Raw genomic sequence first — 23192 nt, 5'->3', positions numbered from 1 at the left:
TATATATCTGTCTTACACTAACATATAGAAAATACGATTCGTTTCTCTAGTGTATCTAATAGTTGAAAGACCATTAGCTGAATACACATCTATAATACCGATCCTGTTTTGGGCTTGCGCTCAGCTTGCATTACGTACAGCAAGGCTATTTCCCAAATATAGTTTCTTTCATTTGCTGCAACAATTTTAGCTTTTCAATGTGTTTTCTTGCAATATTCTTTACTCTAGTTCGCCTTCTGACGAGATCAGAATGCCGTCGACACAATTCAACATATTTGTGCTATGTACGGCGTAAATTCCATGCCTGAGAGTACTGCTCAGAATTGTAACTAACAAATGTATCCTGCCCCAATTGGGCATCAGAGCTCGATGGAAAAGGCCTAAAGGCACTTCCCAAAAGATACCGTCGTCAAGAAGTCTGCTAGCACCTAACCTAGCCCCAAACAGTAGCTATCGATAATGATACGTTCCTTCCAATCGAAAGTGCTTCCACAATATCAATACGAAGCCAAGAAAATATTGAACAGTTTGGAGAAAAACCCTCAAGTGCAGTGTTAAGCCAGATCTCCATTCTGAATAATTTGCATTCGTTAAAACTCGAAAGTCATTTACACTGGATAAACAACATAAATAATAAGGATTGAAAGAGGCTAGTCAACAGAACAGGTCCAGAGGAAAACATTAAGTCGTCCTTCTCCAAGTAAATATGTGGTAAAGTTCATTAGAGCCGCCCTGGAAAAGCTTTAGTGCTTTTCCGCTCAGCATATTTGTCCAGATGTGGCGCTAACGGAGCATCATCACTTCTTCCAATAGATGGCAAATTAATATTTACAAACAAGTCTTTTAGTACCAGACGTGAACAGTTCCGGCTAAGCGGCATAAAACAAACTGGCCGCGGAATACTCGCTTGCTAGATTTTAAGCGCAATGCTACATTCTGCGGTAAGTGGGAATATGGTCATTGCCTATATTTTAACTAAATACGTTTTCCTATGTGTACAATCTAAAGAATCATAAATGCAAGTATCATGGTGGTGACCATGATGCAATGCGAATTTCATACACACCGGGTGTTCTGCGTGCCTCTAAATAGTGTTTCGGAACGAGCGGTTAATTAAGTGCTAAGGAACTGCAATGTCGAGCACGGAGGCCAACCAGCCAAAATACCTTGACTACGTGATCCGACCCAGGTGTTCGTTATCGTTAGAGAGGACGGAAAACTATATGCGTTGCCAGTTTGACGCTGTCAGTCGGACCGTAACTGAATAGAACGTAGACGAATGGATTCCATGACAGTTCCACTTAATGCAGAATCTTTCGTGATTTTCATGCCGGAAGCAGATTAATTTATATCGACAGGGTGAACTGAGATCAGCATCTTTATGTTCCATATATTTTTTCGTCGACACACTTCTGCAAATTATATATATTATATGTGTATTTTTTTTCCCTGTGAGAACGCGGTTGAACACTAACTCTGCCGTTCGCGATCAGCTCATATAGCTGTGTGCTGAGACCTGGGGTGAGCCAGCCATTCTCAAGGACCGATCGAGGGATCGTCTCAGCCGTTTGACTCCACCACTTTCTTGTACTTCGATGAGCCATGATACAATCGAGCATCCAGTCTTTACGGGACCCACGCTTCGAGGCATGTAGGTACATTATTTCTCCGAGGTTTTTTCGACAACCTTGAAATATACTTTCGGTTCTACTAGAACCGTTTTCCAGCCACCTTAAGGCTAAGGGTAACGAATTCTGATAACTAAGAAATAATCGAGTTTCTGTATGACTGTATGTGAACGGTGGTCGTTCGCCGCCACTTACCAACATTCTAGCTCTATCGGCTATGATCCGTTGATAAAATACGTTGTGCTTGCGTAATTAGGTAAGCCTGTACAGTTTTGTCTATGTATATATATATATATATATATATATATATATATATATATAATATTATTGACCCACCTTCAGCGATACTGTTTCCTTTCTACTCTTCGACACTGATCATAGTTACGCGCTAAAATCGAGTACGACATAGTCAGTAAGCGGGTGCTGATAATGCGCCGGCAATAAAATCAGTATTTACCGACGACTAAATGTGTTTGAAATTTTCACAAGCTATGAATCTTTTCGGGATTTTACCGCACTCAATTATCGTTATTAGACTTTCATTCAAGGCTCAGGAACTGATAATTATAAATCATGATGAGATGCAATAAATTCTATGATTTCATCGTCAATTCATGCGCTACCCCCAGTAATGGCGTGGGCCTCTACTGCGCCTGAAGTCTAACAATGGAAGCCTCTATTTTTCTATCTACAGAAGGATCAGTTTATCGTGCAGTACATCGAACGTGCGGTGAACGAAAGGTGTGGAAATGGTGGCTGTTGATTCACATAGAAATGCTGGAGTATATTTTTCTGATCTTGAGTTGAAAGGTTTCAGGTTTAAAAACACGTAAATTTACTAAAGCGTCCGCTATAAATCCATTCGTTTCGATATATCAGAGACAATTTTTTTCGCGGATAAGTGAAGCTGCCGGTGCATTAAATCATTCAGTACTGGTTACGGTTCGAGTCTGGCAAGCATTTGTTTGACTCGGCGGCCTTTGGTCTTTACGCGCCTTATCGGCTTTATCGTTCTAAATCATTTAGCTGGCCGAAGGGTTCCAGCTGAATGAAGTGTTCGCTCGTTGCGTGAGATGCCAATCACAGATTAATTATAATTCTGTTCTGTAACTTTAGTTTTTTTCATTAATTACAGTTATATGTGCCTCACTATCAGAGCTCTCAGCCAGCTCTCCAATAGTGGCAATTTTAAATTAAGCAAATTCAAATTCCAGTATTGTTTTTGTATTTTTATAGCCAGTTGCTTTGTACTTCTCATTGTTATGTTGGGATTCAAGTTAGAAGCAAGTTCGCAGACCCAATCATTTCGGGCGTTTCGGCATTGGCCAAACACGTTTTCCGAATGGGTCACTTGAGACAACGTTCACTTTGATCAAGTAGATGATTCAGCTATTATTTTATCATAGTTTGTTTTTCTATCAGTTGTTAACAGTACTCGCTTTACCATGGCTACATTTTGAACTTGGCGGTTCTCGCCAAGCTGACCAGCGAGCGTCCTTAATAATTGCATAAGTTACTGATTAATATACTTTTTATCGACCTCATCGTTTTCTTTTTTTTATACAAAGTTAGTAATAATGAAGAATCGACTGAATATACGATTGCACAGCTGCTTGCAGACAACAACTGTGACCGAATTCCTCTAAGACTATCATCCCTTCATAGCAAATGGGAAAATCGCAGTTGTACGATAAGTTCTCCTTATCACGTAATGCTATGATTCATATCGCGAACCTTATCCGCTATTTTGCCTTCAATGTAGCATTAATTTACTCACTCGAGTAATGCCTATAACTGTATTCTACCGTTAATTTTTAAGATGTTGATAATAAACTGATATAAAACTGAAATAAATAAAATAAAATTTTATCGTATGTTTTGAATTTTTTTTTTCGTTAGGCTTTGATACCAAGCCCTTCGACTACTAGGTGGCCGTCGCTCGAATATTTGCAAGCACCTAGATCGTGACAAGGTCAAATGAACTTTATTATCTTCGAAATACTGAATTTAAAATAGAATAATCCTATTTGTTTGCAATCTAAAAGAATACGGGCTTCGTCGAACGACCATCTACTACATAAATGCTTGAATGCATGGCCGATTCTTTGAACGTCGAACTACTATTATGAAAACGGTACTATGTCCTTCCTCCTTCAACACAAAACTTGTAATTAAAACAAATCACGATTAAACGGTTGGGCACTCTGTATCTAGCTACATTTGTTTCTTTCTATATGCGTAGCTGAAAATGAAGTTGAGTAGGTGATCTGTATAGAGTTGTTGCTTTAAGTTTATTTCGAATGAGACGACGTTATGTGACCATTTTTTCGGTGTCCCGGTACATTTTAAACGTTACGACGGGGAGCCGAATAGTTAGCTATAAGGGGTTGCCTCATGTTAGCATGTCCTGATATAAAATGCAGTGGGCAAAAACGCGGTGTGGCCGGTTATTTCTTACCGGTGTGTCCGTAGTGACGCTATGAGGGCTTGCCTGTGTTGGTTAATTCGTAATTAATCACAAATCCGTCCGTAAGTAAATCAACAAATCACACGACAAATTATAGCCAGTTAGTTTATGCGAAAAAGCACATGTAGCTTTAGTTTAGTCTTTGTATGTGTTGTTGAGGTTCGGTCGGACGAGCCTTACTCCGTTTAATAGAGATCTCTTTTTTTATGGCAGAACATGTACTTATATTAATTGTACGATCTTGAACAACGCGCAATCAAAGAAAAATAGGTCTGCCATAAAAGGTTGCCATGGGCCTTGCTGTGTTCGTCGTTTTGCCCATTGGTGGCCTTTATTCTGACCGGATACAGCAATGCAAGTATGCGGAAAGCGACATGTCAGTTTCAGTAAATAACAACGGATTAATGGGTACAATATACCACCATTTTAAGGTAATTGAATTGGGAAAGAGATATTTGTCGCAGAGGACGGGGTAAAACATCTGAAACGCGTTACTTTAATAAGAATAATTGAGTCACTGTGTTGTGTGATGCGCAACCGTGAACAAAATCGAAAATTATCAACCGGAAGATAGATAGTAAACAATAAATTGACTTTTGCAAGGTACTGGGTTTCTGGAACAATGCTTAACCGCAGCCAGGACCATTAAATTCGCCCCATTTAGGCTAATAGGTTAGTACAGCATAACACTGCCAGAATGTCTGTACCCGAACGTTGCCTTAGGTCAGCTTTGGTATCGATAAATTACATCTATTAATTTAAAGGCAAAACAGGTAAAATGCAAATTCTGCTCCCCGTCATTATACAGGTTAGTTACTATGTGCACTAATTTTTATTTTAAGCTTAATTTTAATTTCTATAATAATAGTGATTCTGGTTCTGCTTTAATCGTTTTGGTTTAATAGTAAAATTGGTAGAACTTCGAAATGATATTAGGTTATCACAAACAGAGCTACCAGTGTTCGAGCCGAGAGAAGCACTGTAGTAAAACAACGAACGAACGAGTTATACCGCTGCTTGTCTATCTCTTACACGCTGCTGTTAGCGATTCAAAAGTTTTCCGATAGCTTTATGTGGACCATCTGTGATCTACAATATATATTGCTTTAAGTATGAATCCGGATATAGACATGCATCGATGTATCGGACTAATAGGAAATTTCGTCATAATCGCTTCCTCTGCTTGGTTCTTTTCTATTGTCCGCAGTAGCCGCAAAACAAGAAGGGACTGCTGACAGCCAGCTAAAAAAAAAAAAAAAAAGGTATGATATATTTAATGTTGAAATCAGTAGCTCCTAGACTGGACAGTTTCCTGAAGGGCTTAAATTCTTCATTAACTAAGTCTTATATAGTGCATTTCGCCATAATAATATACAAGACCGGTCATAATAATATGTCCTAAATTTATGTTTCAGACCTTGTGGATTGAAAACATCTAATCCGTTGCTCTACAAAAATGAAATCACTAACACGCTAATTTGTTCAGTAACTGTAAGGTCATTTTATAATGATTTTTTATAATTAGCAAATTATTGTAATGAGCCTGTTTTCTAGAATCGTGTTTATCCGGAACTTCACGGATTCATTCACGGTGAGCCGTTGTTGCTTACAGTTGTTAATCGCCTCTGCCTACATGATTACGCTGGGGAAGTCTTGATCATTGGAGGAAAGAACCTCCAAAATGTCACGACACCGCTGCCAGGTGACGACCTTTGGAAGTCGATGAATACATATGCCAATATGTATGCCCACACTAAATGGCAAAAATGTCGCTACCCCATTGGCGTTATCGCCAAAAACGCCGCCGACCATAAATTACGGTGGCAGCACGAATTCTTACGAATCTGAAATAACACGTCCATGTTTTGCAGTACAGGAAGTTGCCTCCCCGCCGCGTATTTGAACAAGCGTAGGTCACGTCCAGTGATCATAGCCGTTCAGAACGTTCAAGATCAGACAGTCAATAAAACCGAAAATTGTGAATAGCGTACATATATTTAGAGTCTGAGGCGATACCTCGCGGGAAACAAATGTAGAACTCATAATACTCGTACGGGGAATCGATCCCTACAACTAATTCCATTGTTGAATACCCTTTCGCCGATATGATTGCCGTAAACATCCAATCGCGATCGAAGGGCGATCCAAAGAAGTTCCGCTGTTTTATTCATGAAGTACATTCACAACAACTATCTAGCCTGCCATCCACCATGGATCAGATTGAACTTGGAAGTATTTCGAAAACGCTTCATAAGCATAGTAACGTCTCAAAATGATCCCGCTAACTTAGCCTTCTACGGAAGATCATTGCACCTATTACACTACATTATAAATGCATGTAAATCAAATCGGATGAAAACAATTGGCTAATACGCGGCCGACAATGGCACAATTGTAAATGGCGAAACTACATACTGTCCGAATTTTGCCGCTTCCTTCGTACGTTTCATTGGCTTCTGCTTTTTCGAGTTGTCGCTTTAATCGAACTGTCAATAACAAATACAGCGTATGTGTATTATCTGTGTGGTCGCAATCAAAAAGAGCTAGATAACTCTATGGCGGACAAAACCCTGTCCTTCGGTGGTGATCACGTCCTTGTTATGGAAATAAATTCACGTTTATAATATTTTGAGAATCATTGCTGAGCTGTATATCTTCGCTATATATCACAATGAATTTACAAGCATTTTATTCTTAGGTGTTCCCATTTAGCTACACTAATATATGGTATTATCGCGCTAAGTGAAACATCGGCAACGTGCCCTATTCGTGCTAGTGCTCAGGTGTTCAAGAGTACTATGTCTTTGTTGTTACGCTACTGCCTGTTCCTACGATAGCTTAGTGGGTAACATATTTGCCTACTAATCCTAGGAACACGTTGTGGTCTAGGTTTAATGCCTATGTAGTTACGTGCGGTAGGGAAAATTGCATCTTGTAGCCCGAATAGAGCACTTACAGCCCGGCCGAAAATCATTATGAATTGGGAACGTACAGTTTGGGCGGGTACATATTAGATAATCATTTTAGTTATACAAGAATTGTAAGGCATTACTGATTTGGCTTACGATTTAAAAATGATAGTACGCTGGTTGTCCGTCCTCGTAACCGAGAAGTTTAAGCGATAAACAAACAATCGTGGTAGCACGACTCATGCGTAACTCAAGCGGATGTTGCTGAATATTTTTCTAAAAATCCAGGAATAAAGAAAAAAAAAAGATATCATTTCTATATATGTGGCTTTAACAAATTGTGATCCTGTTTATCAGGGAGGCTGCTCGAAGCTGTGATAAAACTGAAGGTCCTTAATTTTATTTACCTTAATCCCTTTTTTCATGGCAATGTAAGCTATATCTGTATTATTTCCGCACGGTTACCAGGCAATATTTGCCTAACAGGAATTATTGATTATGATATATCACTCCATCCATAATATATTAGCAAAATTGTTTTATATCTTAGCTGAACGATAAGTAGTCGAGCGTATTTGCGGGACTGCTACGAAACAAATTTACAAGACTCTTTTTTTTTTCGAATGAGCAGAACATACGAGTTTGGGTCTATAATGCGTATTCAACGATCTATTCCAATTATGATGCTCAATTACTTTTCAGTTTCACGTTTCTGCTATTATTATAACAAGTTCCTGCACCGCCTATTAATTTCAGTCACCTTTTACTGTTTTCAGAACTATAGGCATAATGGTGGTGTGATCTATTTATAATGTGCACGCCCGTGGTCAGAGAATATCCGTAGCGGGAATATCTTGGTTGAAAATGCTAATATTACAAGAATAACTGTCCTAATTTCAAACTCAGGCCAACAAAAATCGAAAAGGAAGCTATACGCAACAGGTCTCGTAGAAATATAGCTAAGACTCCATACAGTCAACTGAATAGAACCAACAACTTTGTGATTATCTGAGATGATTCGGTTCCGAGTGATTTATAACTAATATTTCGTGTCATCCCAGGGCTTCTTGGTTCTCTTGTTTACACTTGGAGCTAAAGACATTGCTTCTCCTCACGTATTTTAATACTCTTATAAAAGTACTATATGTTATTGGTTTTTTTGTTACTTTTATCCATGCCTAAAGCAATAACGGCATTACAACCACTGCATGGGTCCTAGGTATATAGTTCTCAATATGTTAAGCTTTTTTCGATAGCTTTGGAAAATAATTCAGAATCTCCAATCTAGAGAAGCCAAATCTTTATAGGACGATCGCTTGGGCTGTGAATACCAGCGAACGCGTTATATAAAAACTCTACTACAAAATGAACATATTAAATTAAAGGTCTTCGTAAAAATGTTTGAACCCTCTTTGATTGAAATCGAGGAAATTGGCTTTACAAATATAACCAACAGATCATTAAACGAATGAAAGAGCTATATGTGTTGAAATAGACTAAGACTCTTCTACCCGAACGGTACTCAGAACTCTTGTCGGAATGTAGACTTAAGCCGTTTGGCTCGGAAATTATTCATGTGAATATGTTCCGTAAATAGATTTGCTGAACATTTCCGTATGTGTTGTTGAAGCTCTCTTGTTGAACTCCAAAATGTAGTTATAGTAAGATAATAGGGTAAATTATAATGAACTGACAAATGTATATTGGCCGTCTTTACGACAAAATTGAAACCGACATTTTTATATTCTAAAATAGTATTACTAACTTGAATGCACGCGATTAGTGACCTCCTGCATCGTTTTGGTAGCACCACAATTATATCGCTGTGGAATTGCTATCGTTTCCGGGAGAAAATGATAAAAAATGGCTTTTGCATCAAATTGATACCATATGAGAGCTCAGCTAAGACCGAAGCTGATAACAGTATGATCGTGTAAAACCCGGGCCACATGGCGAAGTTCCACAGAACTTATTGCAACGTTTGCCCGATCGCTAAATACGTACGTCGTCTGGCATCCCGTTAGTCAATTCTATTCACAGTCATTTTTCAATTCAACATGGCTAGATGAGTGTAAAAAAAAGAAGGTGAATTTCGGTTCGAGGTATTTATCCTCGAAGGTTTTTAGATACAAATGATGATATAATAAGAATAATTGTAGTGGGGACAGTTCCTTACAGTATATTGTGAGATAGGGTTATGTAAGTTTTTTGGTCCGCTTTAGCATTGAGACCCTCACCCTGAAAGGTAATTCTTTGAAGAACACTTTTTGCAGATTACAGGTAATCTGGTTCTAAAAAAAACTTAATGGTGGGACCGATGCTGCTAGGGACAACATAATTCCGAAGAGTAACATCGCTAAACGGTATGAAGATGAGGACCACCTAAAGGGTAATGTCTGACGTTACGTGCAAATAATGTGTACCAAAAGTCGCGTGGCATTAGAGTCTTTAAGAGCTACGATCTTCTTCGTAGGCACCCCACTAAAAAAAATTGATCTATTAATATAAAACGTACGTGGAGTAAAATTTTACTTTGCCTGACTGCTACAGAGAAGGGCACATACCGCTAAATGTTTGGGGCAAACAAAAAATCAAAGGTGTAGATATGTCGAAACAATGTTCCGTTCAAATTTACTATCGATCCTTCTATGAATATTTATCGTTGTATTTATTCAGGGAAAAACTGTTTGGGTGCCTGATGGTTTGCAAATGGGTTTTGATTTACCCAAGATACTAAATAAATATATAAAGAAACTTAGGAACGTCTAAGTAAAGTATTATGTACGTAATCGATCGTGTGCCTTAAGAACAAATGTGATATGCATGCAGAGTAGAGGGGACCACAAGTAATAGCATATCAATACCTCATGATCGAATCAATGTGGAGTGAATGTCTGTTTTATATCGGTACATGCATAGATATCATGTAATCATTGATACAACACTTACGTTTCGAATAGAGACAGAATTAGTGTCCTTTAAACGAATTTTAAAGCTAAGTTTCGAAAAAATGATTGAAAGAATAGAAGGGCCAAAAGCATTACATACAAGGCCTAATAAGTAAAAAGTTTGCACGTTTGATTTAATGTTAATATCTATCTAATATATAGATATCATGTCAAATTTCTGTATACAAAAAAAAAAACGCGCGGAATTTAGTCGTAGTGATTTCATTATTGCGTGAATTAAATCGAAAATGTCGGATCTCACAGGACTGGAATATGCGAGTTCTAACTACAATCGCAATAGAACGTTATGTAAAGGAATCTTATACAAACATCTCGGCTGACGGAGTCGGAAATCGAGATATTATACGAGAGCTATAGATTTCGCTTCAATATTACGCACGATTGACTTTTCGAACTTTTTTTTGGAGGGGGCTCAATTCGTTCATCACATTAGGGTTCAATTCTATTAGATCTATCATATGACAAATCTGCTGCCGTAAGCAGAATTCTCAGCGCTACTATATATATATGTATATATCGAAGTAAAGGTTAAGATCTAAAGTTATCGAAAAGTTGATGAAAAAAAAATGAAGGGAAAAAAGACAAATCAGAAAAAACTTGTACTAGAACATTTGACGGGAAAGGTCCGTCTCTTTAATAATATCATTTAAAGCCCAACGGACAAGGAGCAAGCGACCGCTATTTAGAGTGACTTCTGACAATATTTATGGAAAAGAAGATACGCGGATTATTGTGAAGCTCCGATGCGCTTAAGCATCGGTTACAAATTAACGGAGAGCATCGAAAATTGTCGAATCACAGGCATCTACTAGAGTGTTGTCGTTATTAATGAAAAAAGATTCAGTCTGAGTTAATAAAACGTTATAAGAGATACGGACAGAGAAGAACAATAAGCGCAAAATATCTAATAATCTGAAGAGCATAGCACGTAACGGCAGCATTTCTGCAAAGATCACGACATTTCTTTTCTGAAGACACAACAAAATCCTTGCTGTTCACTTAGCTCGTTCATAGCCAAACGAAGAATGCTCCTACGAGTTCTATTTTAGTTCGATATCCATACAAGCTGTAGGAAAGTCGAACGTTTGCAATGTAATTTCTCCGATACGGTTTATTATCGCCCTATGTAACCGCTCTCGCGCCTTCAAGCATTTCTACATAGACAGTGCTGTCCTTGCGACTATTGGTGGAACGTATTTTCCCAAAGTGCTTGTCGACAAGCACGAGCACGAGCACGAGCACGAGTTCTTCGTGATGCCACTACAAAAATGTAAGCCTCATTACCCTTAACGATATTCAGCGTGTCTACTTACTATTGAAACTAAACTTCTGTTCACTTCCAATAATAGCTAAAGTAACAGGCTCTGTACAAAGGTGCTATCTTCGCAGGCTGTATTGCGCAAAAGTCCGTGGACGTTAATTGCCACTAATTTTAAAACGAGAGCAAAAGTTCACACAGGCTTTGAACATGTATACCTCCCTTTTGCGTCTATATTCGCTTATAGTAGGGAAGTTATTCAGATGGCTGAGAACAAACTTCAGACAGCGTGAAGACAATGCATTAGCGAACGGTAGAAAGAAAAGGACCAAAGTGGAATTATCCTCGAAGCAATCGTTACTGGTGAGTTCTGCAAGATGAACCTAACACATCTGCAACAACATAGGCAGGAGAAATGAGTAACAATTAAATATGTAAAGCTCCTCCCGTGAGGGCTAAAACGAATAATCAACTACCGATAAACGGCGCTCAATCAGATCAATCACAATCGTTACTCGTACAACAAAGTACAGTGGTTCACTGTATGCATTGTTAGATAAAGCAATTTGCCATGAATTAAATTGGCGTTCTGAACAATGACGGGACGCATAAATAGTTGGGTTATTACTATTAAACTCTCATGAAGTTTGTCAATGCCTGATCCCTAGTGGTAAACAGTTCTGTCGAGTCTGTCACGTTAGTAGCAATAACGCTCAGGTTTTCAATTTAGTTACCTATCTAAATCCAGCTCTATCCCGTATTTACTAGAATCTAATGCGTTTCTATATGTAATCGTTCGGGTATATATTAGCCTATTTTCAAAATCTTTTATTTGTTAAAATGAACTAGATGAATTGTTTTTTTTTTTTTTTTTTTTTTTTTTTAATTAAAAAAGCTCTGATAAAATGTCCAAGCTAAAGCCGCCCCGCAATCGTATGGATGGTGCCACTCCCCCTTCTGAGCATTTACACTTGAGCTTTGACCATTAGCGAGTGCTTCAAACAAAGAGACTTCTGTTCCTATTTCGTTCTGAAAACCCAAATGGCATATTCGCTCGGATGCACTATCCACCGTGTCAAGGACCGAATTAGATATTCGCAAGTGATATCATTGCAGCAAAAAGGTTTTAGGGATTAGGGTACGTTCGAAGGCCGACCGCACCAGCGGTGGCAACAACATCACGAAGATGAACGCATCACGAGCACATCGTTCATTCTGGATGATTTGTCCTAATCCAGTATGGACAAAAAACGATGCAAAATACAAACCAACCCATGTCTGAGAATGATCAACTTACCCCTACGGGGCTGGCCACAATGATACAATCGCTTAATTGTAGTTTGTAGGGCAAATCCAGATCCAAGAAATGCAGATCAACAACCAAGCTCATTTTTACCATCTCTTTCAACTACTGGAGAGTTGGGCATTTTAACGTCTAGTAGTTTCACACTTACTAAAAAGTACCAGAAAGTTGTTGCGGAAAGGATACATGGTGCCGTCCGTCAGTATATGTCTGTCCTTTGTATTGCGTTTTTCTATAGAAAAATGCCGTCTAGTGTCCGGCACCGCAGTGTCCGACTTTTATTTTTTTCCATAGTTCAAGGCAAACCTAAACGGAAAAGATAATCGAGGGAATCTAAGAAATTGTATCAGAGATAAGATCTACTACCACTTATGATCATCATGATGATGACTTATGATCAAATCAAACATACGATTGAGTTCGAGAACTCAAACCGCCTATCTTCCTTTAAATTCACTTTATTTTTTGCCACCTTGCTATAATACTCGTGCGTTACGTTACTTACGAGTCACCAGTACATGAAATTACACCATTTACGTAAAATACTTTACAGAAATCGAATCTCACATACGTCTATACGCATCAAAACGTTTGTCGTAGAAGCTTCTTTTTTAATTATATGAAATAAGAGAGTATTAGTGCGCAAAAAATTGACCCGATTAACGTATTAGTAAACGACGCGTTCTAAACATGGAAATGCATCGGCTAAACTTCGATTTAATTCTATGGTAAAAGCACCTTTTTCATGTTTGCATGTTTCATCGCTTTGTCAGTAGATTTTCGTGGGCAAAACCGCAATCTGAACGCAAGCATGATCAGACACAGGTGTTGAGGATAGCTATAAAGCCCGACGCACCCCCCAGCCTGTGCACCATGACCGCATGATGAGGCCATGAGATGGCCGAAACAGGACTTTTTTTGCATCTATTCTGTTCGCCGTTGCTGAAATCTTTCCTCGTCGGTTTCATTAAGACCAGACTATGTTTAGACAGGGGACCGTTTCGTAGACTAATAAAAGTCAAATGCCGTTTATGGAACCCATTATAAAACGTGAGTTGAACTTGAATCACGTATGTACGTTAAACAAAGCTGTAATGTTCAGTTAAAAAAAGTGCAGCGATTTCAAATTTATTAACAAAAAAATCACTAAAATTACTCAGTAAATACTTAGGCATCCCCAAAATACCCGAAGCAATACGCAAGGCCATGTATATTGTATGTTACTGACCATAGACAACATTTGAAATGCGGTAAAATTTGCAAGAGAATCATTCATCAAGGTCTTTTCAATGAAGCGTAGAAAATGTTGACTTTGAACCTTTTTTTTTGGCCAACACGTTTAAATTTACCAGCATATTATTTACTAAGCATTCTGCTCATCTACTTTTTTTTACTCTTTCGGCACCGTTGACAGCAACGGGTACGAATATCAGTTTTCTTCTTCCTTCTTATGTTGCATCTATGTTCTTTCACTGTATCCCTTTACATAATTACCTCTATTTCCTGGCTCTCAATTGAGAACTGTGGCACTAACATCCATTTTGTACAAAGTTACGTACTGCTTAAGTGCACTCCGGTGTCGGCCTTTTGCTTGCTCGTTTCTTTTGTGGCCTGTCTCATTTAAGGTCTCAGCTGCAGCAGCAGAGAATGAGGTGGTGGGAGCTAAAGAAATTGTTCCATTCCCTGTGTGGCGCCAAGTGTCTTTTCCACCCGCATCGGCCTCTTCCTCATGGGGCTCTAACTTGCCCGAGAAAGCATGACTTCAGCAAGACGGCCCCGCTTCACCGGTGTGGCGACTGTGCTGTGGTCTTGTTTAGCTAACGAGAGACTGAGAGAACGCAGGGAATGGGGAACTAGCCGGAGTTGCGTCTTCAGCATCGCCAGTCGCGTCGGTCATTTACCAAACGCTGAATGGGGTTAATGCGTTGAAGCGAGGCATCCTTTTTTGGGGTTGTGGGCACTTGCTGGTGCCCACTTGTTGAGTCAGACGGTGACTGAGGTTGCTGGATGCTGTGCCGACGCGACAGCGGTGATGGCATCACCATCTATTGGGTCTATCACCGACGAACTTGGGTCGATGCACTGAGCGAGTCTTATGAGCGGAAAGCCTATCTTATAGAAAATCAATCTACAACTGCGTCGCTAAACGAGTGTAACGAAAGAATAGGTAAGATGCAAACCAAGCCCATCGAGTAGCAGTGAAGTGGGTACTACTGCGCTGCCCGAGTGTACGTACATATAAATCGATGACTATAGAGGATAACCTATACTGTGGATAAACCATTTTCAGACGATCGACCTAGATACCATTTGTATAATAGACTTATGCCGTCGCGTTGGTACACCTCCATTCGATTTTCTTATATATATATACAGGGTGGAACGCTAAAGCTTGACATATCCTTTACGAACTCCCACGAAGATTAGAAACTTGTTCTTTTTCCTGAACGGTGTCATCGCTGGCTTTAGTGCGATTTCTAGAAACCACAAAGGGGGATTTCATGAGGTAAATCGGGGAATTCTCAATGGGGTTTAGATTTAAAAACTGGCAAATTCATCAAATTGGTGACCGTTTTGAAAGAAATATAAGATAAGCTCCGATTATTTTTTTGAGATTGTTTGCGCCTTTTGAACTTTGTCAATGTTTTGAGGCGCCAAAATATTGAAAAAAAAAAAAAAGTAAAAAATATTTTTTAACTTTTGAGTTGCTGCCAGTTCAGCAGTCAATTCCATTAGAATTTTCGCATGCAGCGTATTTAAATGATTCCAAACTTACGCTTACCAATATCACTTGACACACGGTTACTACTGAAAAGTTATCTGCGAGTTAGGGAAAAATATAAAGGTAACTAATTAGTGGTCAGGTGGTTAGTGGAACTTACAATCGCAATAAGTGCTAATTATATTAAATCAACACGACAGGCTTCGAACATGAAAAAAGTTAATTGAAATTGGCTACACTGCGGTTCATAATATGTATATTTGAAGAAAAAAAAAAGAATTTGCCAGTCTGTGCGCCAATCCAGTTGTTTCACATTTACGAAAATAATTTATTATTATTGAAATAATAAAAAAATAATTCATTATTAGAAAATATTTTACAGATATGCACGTATTAATTAAGTTATTTTAGCCAATGGGAAGGCTATGGAGTAAGAAATTGTCTCGTGATTTATTTCCCGGTTGAGCATAGTATTGATATTTCAGTTTCAGAGAGCTCTCACGCCTGCGCTGTACTATTTAAGAAATCGTTCGACAAATGAAAACAAACGGTCAGCAGTCGTCTTCTGAAAGAAGTATTTTAAGGTGTCCTCTCAAGAAAATTGTACATCACGTAGGGCTAATAAGCTTCATATTGTTCAAAATGTAAGCGATACTGCCTTTTATTTTTTAATTTAACCTTGAATAGCGATACATTTGAGTCTAACACTAACACGTCGCAGATTATGGCCGTTTATTGAATTTTATAAACATCAAATGTAATATATAAGTAAAATTAAATGAACGCGAATGAGCTAATTAGTCTCAAGATTAAGTGGGCACTAGCACCACAACTGAAACGTACGAGCTCTACCTATAAAATTAAAAAAGTGTTATTACGAGCACGTTAGAATTACTACAAAAAACAAGAGTCAATAGCACATAATGATGACAGCATTTTCATTCGACGGGATACAAGCCAAGTTCGATCTTCAATATGAGCATGCCGTGCTCATTCAGACATCGTCGATCTGCCTCTCTAGATCCAATAACATCCCTTCGCCGAGTTCAAGCGGGCGGAATAATTCTCTCTAGTGAAAAATTCTGTACTCAGCACTTATAGGTCTTAATTGCCGGGGTGTCAAAATCCAACCCCTCAGCGAAGCTGAATACGAGTCTAGCAGTATTTACACTTCCGCTATGGAGAAATGACTGTCAGGGAAAAGAACACAGGCGGTTTAAATTTAAAGTGAGGGATCACATTCTATGTGTCGCATGTCGACCTATGCTGCTTCTGTCCGTGCTAGCATCTATGAACTCGGAAGGCCTCATTATAATCCTATATGAACATGCAGAATTGGTGATAAGATAATCCTAAACGTAGTCTGTCTGCATCTCGTTTACTTCACTTACCATCACTGGTCACGTTGAGTCGAAAACGCTCACCGGCGTCGCAGGCATTTTTCGAATACCACATAAACAAGGCTAGGCTAACTCATCAAATTAGGTCGTATTGTTCACGCCATTGAACATTCCATTGCATATTCCGTACCTAGTACATCATACGAGCCATTATTCGACGTCAATAATAGGTATCAACGCATAAATATAATATTTGCGAATATCAGCGGCGGAGCCTCTGAGCAAGTTCGCGCAATAGTCTCCTTTGAGGTCAACACCATTGGTGATCCGCATTAGCGCAATCAGTAGCGGTTCTTATGATCACCTGAGTCGTCCCAGGCAGGGGGAACAGTCTCAGTTGGCGGTAACGTGTGTTTCACATTCTCGGCCGTACGTCCGAGTCAATGTAGTTGTACCATCTTCAAGAAACATCGCCTCGATAGCAAAACTCCGTCTGGATTTGCTCAGAGGAAGCACGTATGGAAGGCACACTTCGAGAGAGAGGAAAACGAAACGAGGGTCTGATAATTGTGGTAAAACAGCCACTGGCGATGCTAACTAGTGAAAAAGAATGAATAGCCATAAATAATGGCCTATTCCAGCGAAATTGGGAAAAAGACGCACAAAGGACGAGTGGGATCTGAAATCCAAACTGAAAGTCAAAGTGACCCCATGAAATAGTAATGACAGACTAAAAGGGAATATTTTCATTCAAGCTTACATCAACATACATAAAAACACATACACAGGTCTATACGCGCAAGTAAGTTATTAGAGCAAGTTTCAACATACAGTTCGGTCAGTCAGTACTCGTACGATATTTGAAACGTATAAGGCGTAACAGAGCACAGGTGCAGCTTGGCACTCGTAAAAATAGATACGCTGATCGCACATACAACACCTAACAATAACCAGAATTGCTGAAATGACAAGTGTTTCTAAAAGCGCTATCTCTTGCGCCATTACTTCCATAAGTTATGCTTCGAGTTAGAACAAGTTGCCTTATTTAATAAATGTAACATCTTACAATCAAATCGCATGCCGTTATTTTGGGCATTTGTTATTACGTGTCTGCGTCGTATGCTACACGGTATTGCCTACGTCTATCTTTCCTTCTTGTGTTGGACGTAGTGTATATAAACATGTGTATTTCACGTTGCGCACATAACGTACTACATGATTTGCCAGCAACAACAACAACAACCCTGGCAATTATAGGCTTAAATTTAGACTTCGGTATCGAACTGGTAGACTTATAGTTTTAATCCGTTCAGACACCTGTATATAATGTATGCGTATCTGTTTTATTCTGATGTATATAGGCGTTCTAAAGAACGAAAGTCGTCCGCCGTAAGTTATCTGCTGAGGCACGAGTCTCCTCGGGACAGAAGGAGGGTAGACAGCCTTCTTCGCTACATGCCACGTATATATGCAGTGGCCGGTTCACTCGAATATAAACCTCTGCCGAAATTTGAACTAATGTATATATATATATATAATTATATATATATATAATTCGAAATATATACTGATTCAGGCAGTCCACAGATGTTAAACTTTAAAGTAGACACAGCTGTCAATGAGCGCTTGTCGTACTGATGTGAAGGCATTCGCCGTTTTACATCGGCTCTATATGATGTCCCCGAGCATATCTTGGACGAAATTTCCGTTATTTAGCCAAAGCCTGAAGGAAAGAAATGAGTAGAGTAGCTGCAATGCTATTTTCTTTTAACTCTTCAAATGAAGATTTTTAATGTCAACTAGAACTTTTTTTTTAACTACCGGTTACCACCGTCATCCTTCGTACTTAGACTTTTTCTTTTGATCGAATATGACAAATCGTTTACACAAATATGCTGTTCTTCATGGAGGAAAGTTAGGTTCCACAAAGAATTATTTCTCATTTCTGCTATACGATTGACAATGCAAGCCAACTTGTTTAACGGGATCGGTACGTTTTTATCTGCCGTTAATGTTGGATTTCCAAAGTACTCTTATCGTCTGAAGCTTTTAAAGAACCAATAGAAGCGGAAAAGCAGCTTATCTATGCCGAAATGAAGAAGTTGCTCTCAGTGTTGAAGTAAACTGCAGTTGTGCTGGTCCTAGTACGTCGGCCATGGAATTGGTTTCAGCTGTGAGAGATCGAGTTATTAAAACCTAGTCGCCGAGAGATTGGTCAAATTGAAGATCCAAAGGTTCATCCAGCGCGACGCTCGTCGAATACGTTGACGTAAACATACACGTTTATTAGCATCATTGGCCGCCTCAGCAAGGGTTCTCATTCCAGCAATTGAAATAAGCGTCGTAGAGCTGAAATGCCGATTTGAAAATGATGGGAATCATTGCATAACCTTGTTCCTGCACGACTCTCAATAGGGAATCATCGTCTCTTTGGAAGATTAGCACGTTCGAGCGAGAACTGGTTGACGACGCAGGCGGCTTTGAGACCCGTAAGTCGCTGCCGTATAAGGGCAAAGCGTTGGTGAATTAATTTCATGGGAACCAGCACCTGTGTATTGCTACCATAAGTGTGTTACTTATATACATATTGTCAAAAAGAAACATCTATGAAAATTCGACTAAAAACGTTGAATGGAATAATACTCTAACAACATTTAAATCTGAAAAAATCTATTCATTAAGAGGATTTCCCCAGCCGCACATAGCACAGCATTGCCAGGCCTATTGTTGCTACTAGTGAAATCTTATAATTGTCCTTCCCACGCACTCTACCGCGGGTCGACGTAAGCGTTCGATCTCTACACGAGTTTCTGCTCCGCGACTATAGTTGGACATTTCGAAAAACGAAAAATTATCTCAATCCACCATTACCGCCTGCTACGATTAAAATTTAAGTAATAAGCGCCCACTTACAACTACGAGGCTGGAAGTCCTTGAGTCCGAATCTTTTTCTTCCACAGCTCATACGCAAGCCGCTTTTGAAGTAAACCTTGATCCAGGCATATTGATACCTAGCCTAAATAAGTAGTTTCATCAAATTCGAACTTTCGTACAGTGTAACATTAGCAAATTACATATATTAAAATCTAGTTTTGCTTCCTCTTGATCATCGATACGTTCATTCCACGTAATAGACGTATCGTGCAATACACACATTTCAGGTCGTATTCGTTCGAACAGAAACAGTTCTAAATAGAATGCTAACAATTGAAAGCGGACCACACATAAGCTTCTCGTATTCATCTAGAGACGCCAATTTACGTAGTAATAAGGTGTCTACTCTATAATTTGGGCATAAAAATTCCAAAAAGCTGTTCATATATATATGTAATGTATATTTGTAGAGACTGATTCAGTTCCGCTGTACGATGAAGTTCGTAATAACAAAAAATTGGGTCGACTTACGTTAACAGACGTAAAATACAAGCGCGGTTCGTGTATCAGGCACTGATAAAACATGTCCTTTGTGTTACGGAATATCTTCAGCAATTGTGATTTGCGATTTTTAGGAATATATATAGCAAATCCAAGGATAGTAAATTTACGCAGTATATGTTATATATAGGTTATTATCTTACGTAATACACTTATCTTACGTAACTTCAGACATTGTTCAGGGCTTTCTGCATTTTTTTCTACCAAGTTAAGTGTGCTGCCTCGTCAGAAGGTAGCGGATTTTAGCTGAAATGCATAGAAAGTGTTAACAATGCACCTTTTTTTTACATTAAGGCTAAATAACAAGTAAGAAGAAACGAGAAGGGAAACTTCTGAATTTTTCTATCCAACCTAATAGTTGCTTGTGAGATCTAATAAAAACTGCACGAAATATCCCATGGTTCCGGCCTAAATTACCTCAGTTTACCACGAACGTTGCTTGTCTTCGCACGCTAGAAGCAGGCTCAATTCACCCCCTTTTTAACCCTAAGTTTCTCGTAACGAACACCACAAGCTTTCATATTTGGTGCCCTTAACTACATACACCTATAAATGGTGCTATTAAGGCAATTGGCTCTTTCGTTGCAGTTCTGACGATTTCGTTGCAAAAAGAGAGAGAGAGACAAATTAGGTGCATTTGTCAGGACAAGTCTGCATCATTACCAAATGCGGTGGAATTACTTCCAGATGCCTAAATAAAGCAAGTTTGAGGGAATAAAACAGGGCCTCGTTCAATTTTCCCGCCGACAGTCAGATCCAATCGCGTGGAATAACAGGCTCGTAAGGCATTTTAGCGCTACTTGGGTTCAAGATGTTGTACGATTGACTTAATGATAAGTAAACTTTTTCTTTGATCACGATCATTTGGCGATCGTTTGAAACAATTAGTGTATTAGCAAAAAAACCTTGGGCTCTATACAAAAATCGTTAGTAACACCGACCCCATTTTAAGGGCAAGCGGATTTGCCAGCCATAACTTGCTCAGGGTTTCATCAAACGAAAAAATCGTGGCGGCTATATTTAAGGATTCGAGATAATTATTTCCTCCTGCGTATATAACTACATATAACAAATAATGGCAGATATTATATAATCAATGGGCTAACTAAAAGATGGCCTTATTGAGGCACGAAAAAAAGCATTTCATTAAACAAATCCATAGCGAATAAACAGATGGTACATTATTTTTTTCTCACATCTTACCTGTTTAGGACGCTTGATCATCAATCAATAAGCGAATCACTACAAGTCGATCTTCCTAACACCACCAATCTGAATAACTATAATAATAGCAATAATCATAATTTTAATAATTGTAAAAAAAAAAGCTGTGACAAGTACCTCTTCTGTAGCGGAACTTTTGTTTATGTAACTTTGAATCCATACTCGAAAGTTAAAGGTACGTGAATGTGTTGAGTATAACGCCTTTTTTCCCTTGGCACCTTTTAGCGATTTTTTCATGACAAAGAAACGATCGGTAGAAACCCGGCCGATAATGAAACTGGCCGATGAAACGACTGATAATGAAGTGCCAGAATGAGTGGGAATTAATACGACTCGTGCCCAAAAAGTATCAATCAGCTCCCAGGTAAAATGTTCTTAGTGTTATTCAAGGTTAGTAGTAACCTCGCAAGGACGAAATTATCATTGTACTTCCCAGTTTACATGGTAAATCATTCGTGTACCAGGATGCGCACATATTTTTTCAGGTTGATGGGTGACATCTGCATGCACGTCAGTTGCGTATTTCATCTGAATCCTTGGACCCCCGAAATGCCCGTATCGGAAAATCTCCAGACGCTTCCTGACACATCCAGCTAAATATAATAGTGTTTTAAACTATTATAACGTGCAGTCACTTGTATGGACGAGCTGAGATAAAAGTTCCAAGACAGTTTGTAAACGATCCTCTAGACAATCGGAGAGTCTTCATCTTGCACCTGTTAACAGAAAATCAAAAAAAAAGTAATCGAAAATAGGCCAAATTGCAATAAGAAGCGGGTTTATATTTATAAGCCATGTAACAGAGGCGCCCTTATGCCATTTTTGTATCCCTATAATGTTAGGCTATAGGCATACTACACGATTTCGGACATTAATAGACAGAAACACTTAACAAAAGCCGCAGTTGTCTTGGTTATAGCTATTGCACCCTAAGAAAAAATATTATAATTATTATAGCATAGTACTATGAAGTATATAAATGGTACATGACTGCCCGGACATATATGTGAGTCGGACACGTTAAAAGGTTTATTTATTATTATTATAAAGAGCCTTTTACGTCACTACATATATAAATGGCATAAGCATTGAGGTAAGTAAAACGCAAAAAAAGCAAGTAAATTGCAGAATAGAAGAGCGCCTCTAGCCAGCCCTTTGAGAGGTAGGCTTTCAACTATGTATGTCTTTATTCTAACAACGCTGAAAAGTTCAGCTAAAGAGAATCGTTTAATTTATCTTTAATCTATACTTTTTTTTACCAGAAAGGGAGCAGTCGACAACAATAATGCGATTTTCTCTAAACAGGCTAATCTTCTGATATAATAGTCACTTGCGGTTCCAGAAGGCTCTAACCTAAAAAGTGAACTCAGGCATGAGCTCTAAATTGTCACAGGGTCGGAAGTATTAAGGTTGCATAGTGGTATCCGTAAGTTAGCACATTTCTCTAATAACTCTCATAAAAAATATACATGTACCACTAATCTCATCGTCCGCCTAAGCTTTCACAAACACATAATTCGACTGGGCTAAACAGAAAAGCTCAACTGACGTCTGTATTCTCTATAGCAAATGGTGTGAATGTGTACGGGTTTGGAGACATTATTGGCTTGTATAAACAGTTTCTAATTGTATTGGCGGCCTTTAATTATTTACTATTAGTAATAATAGACTTAGTAATAAGTCTGAGCGGCCTCAACTAGATAAAAATTTGATTTGGCCTTGTACTGTCAATTTATTTTCTCAGTTATTATCTTTGGTCATAGCCAATGAGAGTGCCCTTTGTCCTCAAGAGAGTTTAGGGCATTAGAGAAAAAAAAAAATCATAGAACTGGTCGTCCCAACGCAACGTATAGATGGAACGCTATGTAGCTAAAGCAATCTTTTTGCAGTTTGCTATTAAGAAGCTGTATGACTTTGCTGGTGGTCAACGTCGCTTC

At 38.8% G+C, this 23192-nt stretch overlaps 1 long non-coding RNA gene across 4 annotated transcripts in view; it reads right to left on the bottom strand.

Annotated features, from left to right (window-relative positions):
* LOC111266935 (uncharacterized) overlaps positions 1 to 23192 on the bottom strand; it is a 92816-nt gene that overhangs the window by 925 nt on the left and 68699 nt on the right. For all 4 annotated transcript variants that reach the window (XR_015313593.1, XR_015313594.1, XR_015313597.1 and 1 more), the window contains exon 5: positions 21729 to 21971. This is a non-coding gene — a long non-coding RNA (uncharacterized LOC111266935). The remainder of the gene's footprint in view (positions 1 to 21728; positions 21972 to 23192) is intronic.

This window comes from Varroa jacobsoni, unplaced genomic scaffold (assembly GCF_002532875.2).
Source record: "Varroa jacobsoni isolate VJ856 unplaced genomic scaffold, vjacob_1.0 scaffold_1129, whole genome shotgun sequence".
NCBI classification, from domain to species: Eukaryota; Metazoa; Arthropoda; class Arachnida; order Mesostigmata; family Varroidae; genus Varroa; species Varroa jacobsoni.
Note: the sequence above shows the minus strand (reverse complement) of the source record. Positions and strands in the feature narration are given on the sequence as shown.